The sequence below is a fragment of the Ruditapes philippinarum genome, unplaced genomic scaffold, assembly GCF_026571515.1.
Source record: "Ruditapes philippinarum isolate M1 unplaced genomic scaffold, ASM2657151v2 ctg1400_1_1_1_1, whole genome shotgun sequence".
Classification (NCBI taxonomy): Eukaryota; Metazoa; Mollusca; class Bivalvia; order Venerida; family Veneridae; genus Ruditapes; species Ruditapes philippinarum.
The window spans coordinates 86065-102667 of NW_026859487.1; the positions used below are offsets into that span (position 1 = coordinate 86065).

Here is a 16603-nt window from a genome sequence, read left to right on the forward strand (position 1 = left end):
ACAGGTCAATAAAATAGTGAAACTCATCTCCTATTTCGGGGGTACTTTTCTCATTTAAACACAGTTGACATATTCTTTCATTATAGTCCTATATTTTGCCACCTTCCAGTTTCACATCCGGGAAGTAATGATATTGCCGCATCTAAATTTAATTAAAGACAGCCAGTCAGACTTTTTTTGATTAAGTAAATAGCCCTCGAGGTCAATTGACTCTTTGAAATTGAATAATTTAGTCCTTTAGTTGAGACTTGCATAGAGGCAGTGCCCAGTTTGATAATGCTGGTCTAATAATATTTGTTTTACTGTTTTTCCCAAATTTTTTACTTTGGAGTTTTTATTTTTTTTTGATTTTTAATCCAAATATCATTTCGCCCTATTTCATTAAAAATGTTTTTTATTCCTTTTATCCATTTTGATTCAAAATTTGGCATTTCAAGCATATATTTATATATCTGATAAGATAGCTTTATTTTGTTTTCCAGTAAATAAGTGTATCCAGTTAATTAATCATTCTAGTCCTTTATGTTAATATTCAAGGGGGTAAGTATGCCAAGTTCGGCATATAACATATATAGTGGTGTTGAACGTCTTAAGTGAGTTAGTTTTTCTCAGGAATTCTGAATGTTATTCTCTCTAACTATAGGAAGAAGTAAATTATTTATTCTTTTATGTAATAAGTTCATGGATTTTTTTTGCTTGTGCAGCCAGATGTTTTTCTAGCATTTAGAAAGCTTCCACTCTTTTGAGAAATATACACCTAGATATTTGTATGAGGTTACTAGTTTTCAATTGGTGCTTCATTTATTTTAAAAGATAAGGTTCCTGTCATTATGTGATCCAAATACCATTGCTTTAGTTTTACTAACATTAAATTTAATTTCCAGATTCTACAGTAGTTCAGCAAAATCATTTAGGCAAATTTTGTAGTTTTTTTGGAATCATCACTTACTAAGATTGTGTCATCTGCATATAAAGTGTCAATATTTTTAAAAAAGTATCTATGTTTGGTTCTATATCAATGAATTTCACTCGATTTTTTACATTTTGGTACAGATTTTTAATCAGTCGGAAGAAACTTGCCATTTAATATTTATATTCAAGAATTTTTTTCCCAGAGTCCTACCCGCCACAATGAATCAAAAGCCTGTGCAAAATCAATAAAGATACAATAAATTTTCTTTTTGTGATATCTCAGTATTTCAATTAGAGAAGTGAGTGTAAAGACATGGTCAAATGTTGAGTATGCTTTTTCTGAATCCTGCCCTGATTTTCTAATAGAATTTCATTTTCCTCAAGAAACTTATTTAAACGGTATTTAGTACATCTGTTAATACACTTACTCACACAAGACAAAAGTGTGTCATAGGTCTATAGTTCTCTCTGGACTAGTTGAACTGCACCTATTTTTGCTATTTCTGGTATTAATAACCCCTTCTGACCATTTAGTGGTATTAAACCGGGTTTCTGAATTTACATTTTGGAAAAGGGACACATATAAAGGCAATCATCTTATTCTTACTGTATTTTATTTTTATTTTTTTTTTTTTTTCATTTATTATTTTTTCCCTTTTCCACTTGCTTTTATTATTGTTTAATGAATTTATTGCTCGTCATGTTATTTCATCTGCATTATTGTAGTATTTAATATGTGATTATTATTTCAAATCTATGTTACATATATATATGAATCATTTTGAGTTGCATGTTCTGGGTTATTATTCTATTATCTTTAAAGAAATTGTACAGTGATCCTTTGTAGGTTGAGGCCTCAGCTGTTTTTTTTTCCCATTTTATTTAAGGGTTTTCCCCTACCCCTTTAGGGGGTTTATTTTTTTCAAGTTTTTTTGGGGAATTTTTCTTCATTTGTTTTTTTTATTATTAATAATTTTTTCCCCGTTTTCCTAATTCTGCTTACATAAGGAAAATGGGTTGTTCTTTGTTTTAAATGTAGGATTTTTTAAAGGAATTTATTTTTTTTTTGCTCTTTCTATAAAATTTTTTGCCCTTTTTTAAAAGTTCCCCTGGCCCCTACCAAGGGGCCTTTTTAGTTTTTATTTCTTTTTGCCCGGATTATTTTATACTATTTCTTTACTTTTTTTAACTAAGTTGGGGGATCTCCAAAAAGATTTCAGCCATGTTTTTAAAAACAAAGTCCATTTGGTTTGACTTAAAAGTTCCTTTTTTTTTCTTTTGGGCAAATTATAATAGTGTGTATAGTTTTCAGTATCTAATGTTTTTTCAAATATGCTACTTTTGTTGTTTTCCCATATTGTTTTTTATTAAATAAATATTCTTGAACTGGAACCTTTCTTGTTGTAAGTTCCCTATTTTCAAAATAAAATTCTACCATGCAATGACCATCTGACAGAAGATTATCTACCTCTATAATTTCAAAATTATTAAGTAAGTTATAACTTTGCAATGAACAAATTAAATAATCAATAACAGAGATGTTTCTATAAAGTCATTTTTCCCATGCTGTCAGTGGGAAAGCGTCCATTGACTTATGACTAAGTTTAGGTTTTTCAGCATGTCAATAATAACAGAAAGCCCAGTGTTATTCTTTTTTCTATCCTGTGAATTTCTATTAACTGGTATGCCAAGAGATTCCATTTGCGAGACCTGATCAAATATATGCTTACAGTATCTTTGGTCAAGATTGAAAAATCAGTCAAAAAATCATCATTTTCCCAGTATAATCTGCCATATATTGAAGTTAAAGCATTATAATCACCTGAAATAAATATGTACTCGTATAACCATTAAGAGAAGCAAGTCATTTCAAAAAAGTTTCCAACTCTAATCTAACTTATAAAAATCTAGAGTGTAGTGGTGGTATATAAACAATACCTATAATCTAGCAGCTGGGCCTCTACACGGTCTCAGGGTTTAAACAACACAATAGGGTTCTTGCTAGATATTTATTTTCGTGTGTAGTATTTACAATATAAATAACACAATACAAAAAATGGGCCTGAAAAGAAAATAAGGCATCATAAAAATATTACAACAATATCATTGTACTTATATTAATATATCAAATAAATCAATTTAAATAAGAAATCTACATGCACTTATTTAAAATATGATTAATTACTCTTTTATCAAAACATTATAAATATCACTATTGTAAATCCATATCATCTTTTCACTTAGTTAAAAGTACATCTCATCATAATCTACTATTTACATCACATGTACAATATTGTATATAACTTACACAATAAATACAAAACATCATTATATACCTTGTTGAGTGAAACAAGTACCTCTTTTAATATTTATAAAATATCCTCCACAAACAATCACTCGACCATCCAGTGTATGTGACTTGTGCTGTAAAGTTAAGGTTATATTCATGCAAGATGTTAAGAATAGGAGAAATAGTATTTTAGATCATCTATTACAAATTCTTACACAAAATCCAAAACAACTCACGAATCAGTCCAAGACATATAAAACCCATAATACACATAATATAATTTAAACCATTTAAGAACTAATAACTGTCACTATAAATTTGACTTTTCCACAATTAAAAAGTTCAAATATATTTAAGAACCATTTCTTCCTTTTGCAAAAGTTCAACAATGTTCAGTTAAATTCTTTTTTCAAGTATATAAAACTTCCTGGTAATTTCAAAGTTCAAAGTTCATATATTCTTGATGTCTATATCTTTTCAAAGTTGTATTCACAGCATCAAATAATTCAAATTCAATTCTAATTGAAGTATACTTTCAACAATTATCTCCCTTTGTTTCAAATCCTTCAGTTGTAGAGAAGTTTTTCTTAAAATTCTATTTTAGACGAATTATCTCCCTTCATTATCATATTTCTTCCAAGTGGTGAAGTATAATTTCCGATGAATTATCTCCCTTTTGACATATATCTGTAGTTGATCTATATATCTATCAATTCTCTCTCCCGTGAACTAAAGTGTAATCAAATAGTTATTTTGTGATTTAAATTTAGATTTATGGTGTTTCCCCAATTGTAGCTTTTTTATTTCTAAGGTAGTTCACCGTAAAAGCTGTATTTAATTTTCAAAATTTCCTTTTGAAGATTTCAAAAATATAGGTTTTTTGTTCCTTTCAAATTTGTTTTAAAATGAATAATGTATTTCTTTTCCAGAATTCTTGTAGTGTTGATAGACTTATGATGTTCAATTCATGTTAATATTCACATGTATATATTTGAAGAAATTTCAAAATAGCTGTTGATCCTTGTTCACTTCCAATCTTTATTCAATTTCAGTGCACTTTCAATTTTTTTTTTCAATCTATTTCATTCAAATAAATTTTTATGTGTCTCCTTCACTTTTATTTCAATGTTGCTCCTTTAATTCAAATTCAATGTTGCTCCTTTAATTCAATTTCAATGTTGTTCCTTCAATTCAAATTCAATGTTGTTTCTTCAATTCAATTTCAATGTTGTTCCTTTAATTCAATTTCAATGTTCTTCCTTCAATTCAATTTCAATAGTGTTCACTGTCCATTTTCATTTTGAAAGTTTTTCTATGTAATTCACTTTCTATATTATAATCTGTTCAGTTCTGTTCAATATTTTTACAATCTCTTATTTTCTATGTAATTCACTTTCTATATTATAATCTGTCCAGTTCTGTTCAATATTTTTACAATCTCTTATTTTCACTTCAGTTTATTATTTTCACTATAATTTCACTTTATGTTGATTATCGCAATTTCAAATTCAGACCTTAATATATTTTCTGAAAAAAAATTACATAGACATGGTACATGTTATTCAATAATTTACCTCAATCTGTTCTTTGCTTTGGCTTTATCTGTACTTGACTCAGTAACCTAAAAACAATTTATGCATATAAATATCTGTATCTGTTTTCTGTAATCTGTAAATCTGTAATCTGTAAATCTGTAATCTGCAATCTGTAAGACTGTATTCTTATCTGTAAAAAATTGGAAACAAATATGTGCTGCAAAACACAGCTGTTAATTATCAAGTTGACAGATGTTAACTATAATTAATTAATCACCATTTACTTCTAAATCAAATTGTAATCACAGACCACACCAGGTTGGTAGAACCAATCAAAATAAATAATCTAACAAAATCACTGCAAACACCTAACTACCAGTGAAATCCCGCTTGAAATGTAACAACACAATGAACCAACCAACCAAATAAGAGATTGACCGTAAAACAATAATTCGACTTAATTTGCTGAATATATTACACTCAAATATTACAGAGAAAATGAATGGATGATGAAGAATTATAGAAATAGATATTTGTTAAAGAGAAGATAACTCCATGCAGTAAATACCTCAACCAAGTGCTCTGTTGTGAACTCCTCTTACATATCTTGAAACTTGAAACTTGAAAACTTGATTTAACGCCTATTTCTACATATAAAATACATATTCAATGGCGTTGTACAGCTATATACCTTAAATGTGCTACTCCCAGTGCTACCATACACAATACTCCCAGCAGTGCGACGGTCACAGTGATTGGGTCAATCCCCACCAACATGTAACAATCTACACCCCTGCACCCCTGCACATGATAACACATGGGCTACACTTTATTATATTATTATACAATGAAAAATAATAAAAACACTAAAATATACAAACATGCACAAAACAATTAGGAACAGACAATGCCTTCAGCGTCACTTAAAAAAGTGCAAAAAAGTCCTTGAAGTAAAATGATTTCAGTTGTCTTTTGAAAATTTCAACAGATTCACATTTTCTCATATTAATAGGTAGTTCATTCCACAATTTTGGTCCTATCGTGCTAAAAGCTCTGGTCAGAAAAAAGTCCTCTTCTTATTAAAAGGAACAACATAACAACCAACTGAGGATTCAGATGATCTTAAGGTTCGTTTTGACACTTGATGAGACAAAAGCTCTATTAAATATGATGGTGCGTTTCCTACCGAACAGTTATACATGTATGTCAGTATCTTGAAACTGATTCGTGCTTTAATCGGAAGCCAGTGCAGATCGAATAATGCCTGTTTAGAACTATCATACTTGGAACGACCTAACACCAGTTTGGCACACATATTTTGAATACGTTGAAGTTTGGCTAAATTCATTTTGAGATATGCCGTACAGAATGATGTTGCAATAATCTAAATGGGATATTACTAAAGATAAAACAAGTGTTTTCAGCGGCTTCCTTTGTCAGATACTTTCGAATGCTCTTGATCTTGAAATAGTTTAACATAGCAGTTCTACACTTTCTTTTAATGTGATCTTTGAAATTTAGAGACTCATCCAAAAAAGCACCAAGATAACGTATACAATGTTGTGATTCAATAACATTACCACATATATTGATTTCTTTGGTGTTACACTTATTCAGCTGTGGACGACTTCCGAAAAGAATAAACTCTGTCTTTGAATTGTTCATTTTTAACTTGTTGCTGTTCATCCACTCATTTATATGCACTGCACAGTCCTGGAGGTCCCGAATTGCGCTTGCCTCTGCGGTAGGTGATGGTTTAAAACGTTTATTCGCAACGTGGTCGTCGGCAAATCCGTGCACATTTATTCTTACATAAACAAAATATACTCACATTCCTTTATAGCATTAACTAATACATACTATTATTATGTACTGGGTCACCAAATTAAGTAATAAATAAAATATCAATTACTTAAAATTCTTATATCTTGACTTGAAGCGAAATCTTATTTGTAATTAATAATTAAGTAACTTTAGATAATCTAATCTTGATATTAAAACAAATTCTAGCAAAATATATTCTCTATTAAGCTTTATCTTTACACAACTTACAAAAGTAATAACCTGTATAGTTACACTATGTCTTAAATCTTACTGAATATAATTGCTTAACTTAGAGACTTATAAATCAACAATTACATGATTAATTACATAATTAATATGAAATTTTCCTTCAAAATGTAAATTATAATTTACTTAAATTTTATAAACAGATAAAAATATACAAATAGTGACCCAGGTAAATATTTACACTTAAACTCACCAATATACAATACTAACACCTAGGTAATAAGTGATTCACTTGACCAATTTCACACACACAGTCATACAGTTCCACAATGATGCTGCTCCTCTCACAATGCTGAAATCTGTCCTCAGATTGATCCACGCAATAACCAATCAATCCACGTTCCAATACCAACGACACTGTACCACGTCAATCAACACAACTATACAACGCCAATCCACACCACTGTACCACGCCAATCCACACCACTTTACCACGCCAATCCACACCACTTTACCACGACAATCCACACCACTTTACCACGCCAATCCACACCGATGTACCACGACAATCCACAACGTTGGGCGCCAATCTAGCAGCTGGGCCTCTACGGTCTCAGGGTTAAACAACACAATAGGGTTCTTGCTAGATATTTATTCGGTGTAGTATTTACAATATAAATAACACAAAACAAAAATGGGCCTGAAAAGAAAATAAGGCATCATAAATATATTACAACAATATCATTGTATTTATATCAATATTAAATAAATCAATTTAAATAAGAATCTACATGTACTTATTTAAATATGATTAATTACTCTTTTATACAAACATTATAAATATTACTTGTAAATCCATATCATCTTTCACTTAGTAAAAGTACATCTCATCATAATCTACTATTTACATACATGTACAATATGTATATAACTTACACAATAAATACAAAACATCATTATATACCTTGTGAGTGAAACAAGTACCCTCTTTTATATTTATAAATATCCTCCACAAACAATCACTCGACCATCCAGTGTATGTGACTTGTGCTGTAAAGTTAAGGTTATATTCATGCAAGATGTTAAGAATAGGAGAAATAGTATTTTAGATCATCCATTACAAATTCTTACACAAAATCCAAAACAACTCAAGAATCAGTCCAAGACATATAAAACCCATAATACACATAATATAATTTAAACCATTTAACCTAGAGATAGATAACCAACTGTAAACCAAAAAGAATAAATACCTTAGTCCAATTCTCCTCCAAACACTTTAAATATAAAATAACCTATCAAAGAGCAAAGCAAAAATGTCCACCTTCCTCTAACTCTAAAACTTTGAAACTACACACCAAACCTGGTCATGTGATCACAATATAAGAATACTCTCATCTGATTGGATGAAAACATACACCTGTCAACTCAGATTATAAATAGTTAAACATGTACAATAGATTGGAATGTGTGAGAAGTTCTCACTAGTATTAAAGACCAATGATGCCTGTAAACATTAAAGGCACATCATGACCAAAAATATAAATATTTTAAAAAATGTTTAAATGTTGAAATATTAGCACTGCTACAATAATTATATCACTACCATAGTAAATATTATTAATTTTTATCCATAATGCATATTCAGATTCGCTACTCAATATTTCTGTTTTATTAAACAAATTTTTTTTTACAAATACACCGATCCTTCCGGATTTCCTTTTATATTTTTGTTTTCTTGGCATACTAATAAACTCATAACCAGGAATTGAAATTATATCATTTTTGTCTAATTTTGTTTCAACTATACCAAAAAAATCATAATGACTAACAGTTTCTATAAATTCGGGGTATAATATCTTACGTTTCAACCCACATACATTTAAAGTACATAATTTCAATACACTGTCAGTTCTACAATCGGTGTTTACATAAGCGTGGGAATTTTCACAATCGCTATAGTCTGTTTCAGAGTTATCACTAGTTACAGTAGTGTTACTATATGATGAGTAGTTTCTACATGAGAGGTTGCAATGTATATCACTAGAACTTGTCGCAGAAGAACTTACACTATTATTTATGTTTATAGTTCTTGATAATCCCCTGAGTTCCTAGCAGGAAACACTGACATTCGATTTTGCTGTTGTATGAGTTTTTCCTGTTGTTTTCCCATGGCCTGAAGAGTCATCAGCAGTTGGTTTTTTTTAGGTGCGCTCATCGGTAGAGGATTCTCCTTCCTCGTATAACATTGCGAATTTATTGCTTAGGTTTAAAGGTGCATTGGTATTTTTTCGCGATAGTCTGTGATGCATTTTCTGCATTTCCTGAGAGTAAACATCGTTGATACTATTAGTGCTCTCAGAATCACTATGGTCTGAATTTTCTGATTGCATTTCGACGACTGTATCACTGTCAATATTGAAAGCGGTCTGTTTGCTGTTCGATGATACCTGTATATGTGCATATTCACTTTGTTTATTTATGCTATTTTTCATATGTTCGTTATTTATGGTTCTTGGCCTTTGTATGGTTTCCTTCCAATCTGGGAATTCGTCCTGGACGACCTTTCTGTTTACTATGAGCTTTGCGGGATATCCTATGAATACTTGACCCTTTTTAACTATGGATACTGCGTTGCTTTTTGTACTCTGGCCAAATTTTAGTTCGTGCAGCAACTATTTCCTGGGGATAATCTCTATTTATTCCATAATTTGTGTTTTTCAAAAGGTTGGCTTTTGAGAGGATATATTCAACATCTTTCCTCTGTGAGAAGGTACAAATAATTGGTCTAGTCTTACCACGTGGTGCTTCCAATTTCGATGGCAGTCTTCTACACAGATGCTAGTGGTATCAATATCTAGATACTGCTCAAGGAAGCCAGCAAGCGTATCTTCACAGTTCTCATTCAAATACAGCTCTTGAATCCCTCTGAATATGAGATTGTTTCTACGGCTTCTAGCTTCTTGGTCTATACTTTTGTATTGTAGGGTTTTAAGGTAATATTTAGTTTTATCATGTTCTACTTCTATATTGTCAAGTTTTGTTTCGACGGCTTGCAGACGTTGCGTCAACCCACTACTATTAGCAATCATATCATACAAGGCATTAAGTTTCTGATCAGTGTCCATTTTCACAAATTCATTTTTAGATACGCATTTAGTATTTTTCATACTGCTATTATTGCTATTATCATAAATGTCTGCGTACGAACCCCTTGTAGACCTTCTTTTACGCTTGACCACTGACCAATCTGTCCGTGCACGAGATCCGCCATCTTGTGTTGACCCACCTGGTACACCTGATTTTACCTGTGCAGATTTGCCGCTTAAATTTTGTCCAAATTCCAAATTAAAAGCCATAATTTTACCCTGTAAAATCCGTATATTAACTCTGACACTGTTTTTTTCACAAAAAGTTATTTGAAATATGAGTTATTTCCACTAAAAAACACAAAATTCTACAGAGCAATTTAACGTGTATTTCACTACCAACTGTCACGTGATCAAAAAAAAAAAAAAAAAAAAAAGAACGTAAAATTCACTCATTTTGGACAAAAGTCAATCAACACGCTAAATAGATTAACTTTTATAAAAACAGCTTAACTTGTTACAAACATAATCATCATTATGAGACAGGCTATTGAGCAATAATTGTCTAGTTTGTGTTTTTCACACGTCTGAAAGAGCAGACAAAGAAAATTATTAGTCGAGATAAACAAAGGATAATAGTGTGAAAATAACTGTTGGGGCTGAAATTTTACATCGAAATACTGAAAAAATCGAAATCAAAAAATCGAGATAAACAAATATTTCCAATATAGATAAAGAGGGAAGAAAATCGGGACATTCAACATTTCATCGAGAAACTTTGCCAGAAATGAAAAGTTAATGCACGAAGGGATTAGGATCTCAGCTCAGACGATACGGAATCGTTTTAGCCAAGATAGAGCACACTTTCGTGTGCGTAGACCTTATGCATAACGAATTCTGACTGCGTGTTACAGACCCGCCGGCTTAGCTTGCGCTCAACGTTAAAGGCACTGGACTTGAGCTTTTTCTGACGGTATGTTCAGAGTTTGGTGGTAGCAATGTCATGGTTTGGGTGGACATAATGAACAATCAAAGAACAGATTTGAAAATTGTTCCGGGTTAACCTTTATCCAGTAGGGTAAGTGAATATCCTTAGAAACAATCCTTAGCAAAATCGGGTTCCGGGCGTGACTCTGCAGCAGGACAACGTGAGGACCAACAGCGCTCGTGTTTCGACCCAGTTTATGACTCAGAACGGCGCCAACGTCTTTAAGTGCCCGGCCGATACGCCCGACCTAAAGATCATAGAAAACATTGGGGACGAGTTTGGGGTTACAGGTACAAAAACAATCATAAAAATCAAAAAATTAAATTTGACTGGGAAACATTTTTCCCCCCTTTTAAACCGGGAACATTCCCAATGACGTCATTAAACCTTTCTCAAAACCTCCTGGGGAAAGGTTTTTTAGCAACCTGTTTAAGGAAAAACAATGGTAAACAAAAGGTTTAACGTTCTAACACAATTTTAAAATACATTAAACTTTCCCCAGATTTTACTCAAAAGGATAGTTAAACAAACAGTTTTATCGTCAGACAAACATAGTTATTTGCCATTATAGTTAATACTTTACTGATGAAAATCAACATGACAAAATGATGGATTATGGCCATTTTATAAAGACATGCATACATATTCAACAAAAAAAAGTATTGTAGTACACCAACAAGACATAAAGTGATGAATTAAAACTAGCATTCTAGAGTGTTGAGAATTGAGTACCGCTCTAGCCGGAATGTGGCACCTTTCATTATCCTTCGTGTACATACTCAACCAATCCGAGTCTGCAATTTTCATGTAATGTTGTTGTGATAAATGCTGCCGAGGGATCGCTTGGTTTCCAGATTTCTATGCGTTTTTGAATCACTCTGGTTTAAATAAACTTAAGGTAGTGCACCCCTATCTCTACTTTGAAGAGTATTCAAATAGGCTAGAATTAGTGTAAATGGTATTGAAACTGAGGGACGTGGGCTCAAATCCCAGAAGGGGCAACCTTTTTTTTTTCTTTTTAGCATTTTTTATTAATCTTTCAGATCCCTAATGAAAAAAGTGTTTCATTTTAATTATATAATTATTGTAGGTATTTATTGACTAAATAATGCCAAATTAATAAAAATTATGATACCAGATATACTCAAAGTTTTATGAAATAAAAAGCACACGGAAAAATATTTTAAATTTTGCAAGATTAACCAATATACATTTAAGAAAATGTAGGCAAACTTTAAAAACAGCCCCTCATTGTAAGACATTTTAAGGAAGATTTCAAATAAGGCATTTTAAATAGGGAAATGGTCAAATAATTTATAAAAGTTTCTGGGGTAGGGTTACATTTTTATACATATTAAAACATTCCTTACCTTACTCTGTATTCTAAGTTGTCAATAGCTTAGCATATGTATTGATTGATTTCAATAATGAATATCTATTTCTTGAATGTTAACTAGCTATCCAGCTAGCTTACGGAACGTCGGTGGTTCTACTCGGGTGCCCGTTCGTGCCTGAAATAATGCACGGAAGGGCACCTGAGGTCTTCCTCCACCAGTAAAGCTGGAACGTCGCGATATGACCTATACTGTGTCGATGTGACGTAAAGCCCAAAACAAACAAACAAAGAATGTAAACTACCGATAAATTCTTAGTCAATTCTGTTTGTTTAGGATTGCAGTTTAAGTAAATATAGCAATCTTTGCCTTTAACTTGAAACTATATATCTCTTTCAAGTAGTAAGTACTGCATTTTACAAAGTATTTTAGTAAAACAACTTACTTCACAATATCACACATTCTAATACAATTTCAAAATTTTCATGAAAGTTAGCATAAATCTGGAGGCGTACTGCTTTAAACAACAGTCTATATACAGGAACACGATCAGACCGATGAAAATGAGCTAATGTTAATCATTTATTCTGATCACGTATATAAGCAAGATCCAATTTCATTTATGCAAACAACGTTTTGAATTTACAAGAAGTATATGTCAGGCCTCGACACTAAGTTTTTTAGCAGGTGGTACGCTGGACCACTAGATTTGAAAGTTAGGTGGTCCTTCCAGAAGTCAGGTGGTCAGTTATCATTATTATATCATTTTATTGCAAATGTAGAAAAAATGTTTAAACTTTATGACAAAGATGTATTATTAACCTTTAAAGAAAACAGATATTTTAAGATATATATTTTTCATCTAATCAGAAAAGGGAGAGCAAGTCAGTAGGTATTTTATCGTAGAGTTATTTGTTTTTATCTCAGTCAAAAATACACAACAGAGCTCTTATTTATGTAAACTTTTATATTAAAGTGATTTCTCCCTCAACTCAAGTTAGGGAATAGTGAAGCCATTTGTGTCTGTGAAGTGTTATTTTCTTACTGTTATTCAAATACCGTATTCATTGCTGATACGTGGTACGTCTTATAATCATGATAATAACATAGCATTTTTTAAAGATTAACATTTTTAATGGAACTAATAAATTATCTTATTCTTGTCTTTGAAAACAAGGAAATATCTAAATTATTAAAATAATGACAACATTATTATTTACTGTAACTTATCTTATTTTTCTCACACTTTTATAATACAGAATTGTACATGTACCTCCCTGTTGCTTGTTGGTTGATATTCATTTTTGACATTGGGTATTTTTAACCTTTTAAAATAATTTTAACTCTAGAAGAAACAGATCTCTTATCGTTAAACAGTTAAAATAAAGATAAATAGCATAGAATTACTAGATGTATTTTTCCAGTTCCTTTCGTTTGCTGCCATTATTCAAGTATCTGAAATTTAAGTTTATCCAATATCATATAATTACCATCATCGGATACTCATGGTTGATTAACATGTACCATAACATAAATGTTAATGGTTCCGCTGTGGGTATCAGACGATGCATAATTACTAGCACCATTTGAATGAAATTTGTACCTAAATTAATATCACAAATTCTTATCTCTTTTAACTTGCATAAACAAAATTTTAGCGACTTAAAATGAAAGTTATTGATGACTTAAGAACTTCTTTAATTGATCAGAGATTAATGAACCATGTACATTGGACATAGATTAATGATTTTAAACATGTTTTTGACCAAATCGCAATTCTCCCAAATGAGCCTTGCATCAACCAGAAAATTCAAGTGGTCCGACGGACCAATGGGTTTTAAAATTAGGTGGTCCTTGCCAAAATCAAGTGGTCTCGGACCAACGGACCACCGCTAATGTCGAGGCCTGTATGTTACTTTTGTAATTATAGACTCGCCTCCTACTACGATAATACAATTTGAATTGGGTAGGACTGCTTCAACACTTCATTTTCATATTTTATGTGTCCTAATGGCCTTCTTACATGAGGACGAAATTAGTATCGTTGGTTGTTATTATGCCAGACAACCTGCACACAAATATTGCGTCATAAAAACTCATATTATCAAAGATACCTTGCTACAGTTATTGCCCCCAGAATCCTGGATATTTATGACATCAAGTAGTGCATTATTTAGTGAGAGAAGAAATCATTGGATAGTCAAAAACTAAAGATAATGAATATGAGGATACGAATACCATTTATTGTTGACATTGAAACTGTGTCCCAACGTGGCCATAATATTGTCAGAGATTATAAACAGTTCTTTAACATTTCCGATACACAGATGCAACATACTGTAGAATATTTTCGTTATTGGGATATACTTAGGTTGTGTTGAGGAATACAAATATATGCTGATTGGAGATTTCATTTGGTATTTAAGAAACCATACGTACCACACCATAACCCCCATAGTCCATCGTATCCTGCTTGCGAAATGTATAATATAAGTGCAGTAGAACATTTACTTATGAAAACATATGTATATCAACATTTTGCCAATGTACCTTCTCTGCATAACACTATTGGAAAACCATCGAGATTTGATGGTACACTCGACGGTCATTACTGTGAGCGATGTAGCAGACATATTGAAGCAAACAGTTTGAAATTTAATGAAAATTGTTCTTACTGATAAAATATTTTTACGAAGAACTACATTTACTACAAATTGTGAGTAAATAAAAGTTTGTAAAATTCATTTAAAATTACAAAATGGTAAACTATTGTTATTTTTTTTCTATTTCTTTCAAGAATATGATAAAGTGTAATAATATAGTTTAGGTGACGTCTGAAACATCGTCAATTATACAGCTGAAACCTTTAAATTTTTAGGAATATGCTGTTGCAAAAGTTCCAAATGTTTTAAAAATACAATATAACATTTAGTGAGGTCACTTATATTCTAAATTAATTTACTAATTGTCTTCCAAATATCTTGATACTACATTTTCCCACATTGTACACACGAATTATATGTATACATATTCCATTTCAAGTCAATCTTTTCTTAATTTTAACAGATTAACAGCATAATATTTTAAAAAGAGATAATATTGATACATAGATAATTTTCGAATCTATCTCTTTGCTTCTATAAATACATGAATGCTAGCGTATGAGGTGCGCATCGGTAGAAGCAGGTCTGACGAAATATGATGTAATTATCAGTGAAAGTACAAAACAGTTTAAAATAGGATATACGTAACAAGTCCTTGTAAAAATTCGAGAAAGACAATTATTTGCATACTTGTATATTTCAAATTCAGGTATACAGGTGTTGTTCAAGAGGTACTTGAACTGCAGTTCAAATATCGAAACATGTCATTTTATACAAGAAACAACTGATCTTTATCTATAAATGACCTTGACTTATAATGTCAGATGTCCAAATTATCTTTGCAATTCGCTATAAGTGGCTATAACTTTGTTATTGTTGAATAGATTGTCTTCAAACTTGAACATAATAAACTTTGAGGATAGCCCTTTAGGTAAATTAGACAGATCTTGACAAATCTCTCTCTCTCTCTCTCTCCTCTCTCTCCCTCCTTCCCTCCATCCCTCTCTCTCTCTCTCTCTCTCTCTCTCTCTCTCTCTCTCTCTCTCTCTCTCTCTCTCTCTCTCTCTCTTTATTATATATATATATATATTGCCAAGATCTGTCTGGTTAATATAAAATTTAGAAAATAAGTACACCTTAAATTAGCCGCGACCGAAGTAAGACTAATAAGTGGTACAGTGTAAAGTGAATGAAAAAACAAACAAAAACAACTTTGAAATATGCTGCCTGTACAACTTTATCTTCTTTGTTATAAATATGGCTTTCTTGTTGTGTTTTTGTTTTAAATAATGCCTTTGCATTTTAAGCATCTTCTTCTAGATTATATGTCCTCTCTTAAAATGCCCATCCCTTCTTGTATGTCTATGTCGATCTTGTTTTCACTATTCGCTCCTTCGAACCTATTATTGTTTATACATGTTTCTAACCCAATCTTCTTTAAACTCTCTGTCTTTTCCATCATTTTTATTTCCTCTTCTCTCTGTTTTTTTCTCGTTTCATTATCATCAATCTTTCTTTTTCTCCAATTGCATTTTACCTCTTCTTTGTCAAAGAATTTTCTTTCTTCACTTTCTCGTTTCATTATCATCAATCTTTCTTTTTCTCCAATTGCATTTTTCCTCTTCTTTGTCAAAGAACTTTCTTTCTTCACTTTCTTTTGAAATTCGCACCAATGTTTCGGCTCTTTATAAAATTTCTTTGATTTCATCACTTTCAAGAAACGATAATTGAATTATAATTACTTTACTTGGCATGATTAGAGGTCAAATATGCGGACGTAAGTTTCTGCCCAGCTACCGAAGTTTGAACATCTCAGAAATAATAAACCAATATTTCAGATAA

The 16603-nt window shown here is 31.4% G+C and overlaps 1 long non-coding RNA gene across 2 annotated transcripts; it reads right to left on the reverse strand.

The window, feature by feature from the left end:
- Positions 1 to 3286: 3286 nt before the first annotated feature.
- Positions 3287 to 8312, reverse strand: LOC132756676 (uncharacterized). 2 transcript variants are annotated; one of them, XR_009629361.1, is made up of 3 exons: positions 7712 to 8297; positions 7001 to 7447; positions 3287 to 3336 (listed from the first exon to the last, which is right to left on the reverse strand). It is a non-coding gene; the product is annotated as an uncharacterized LOC132756676 (long non-coding RNA). The 2 variants fall into 2 exon arrangements; XR_009629360.1 differs by lacking the exon at positions 3287 to 3336 and having other exon boundaries at positions 6143 to 7447; positions 7712 to 7797; positions 8001 to 8312.
- Positions 8313 to 16603: the final 8291 nt, after the last annotated feature.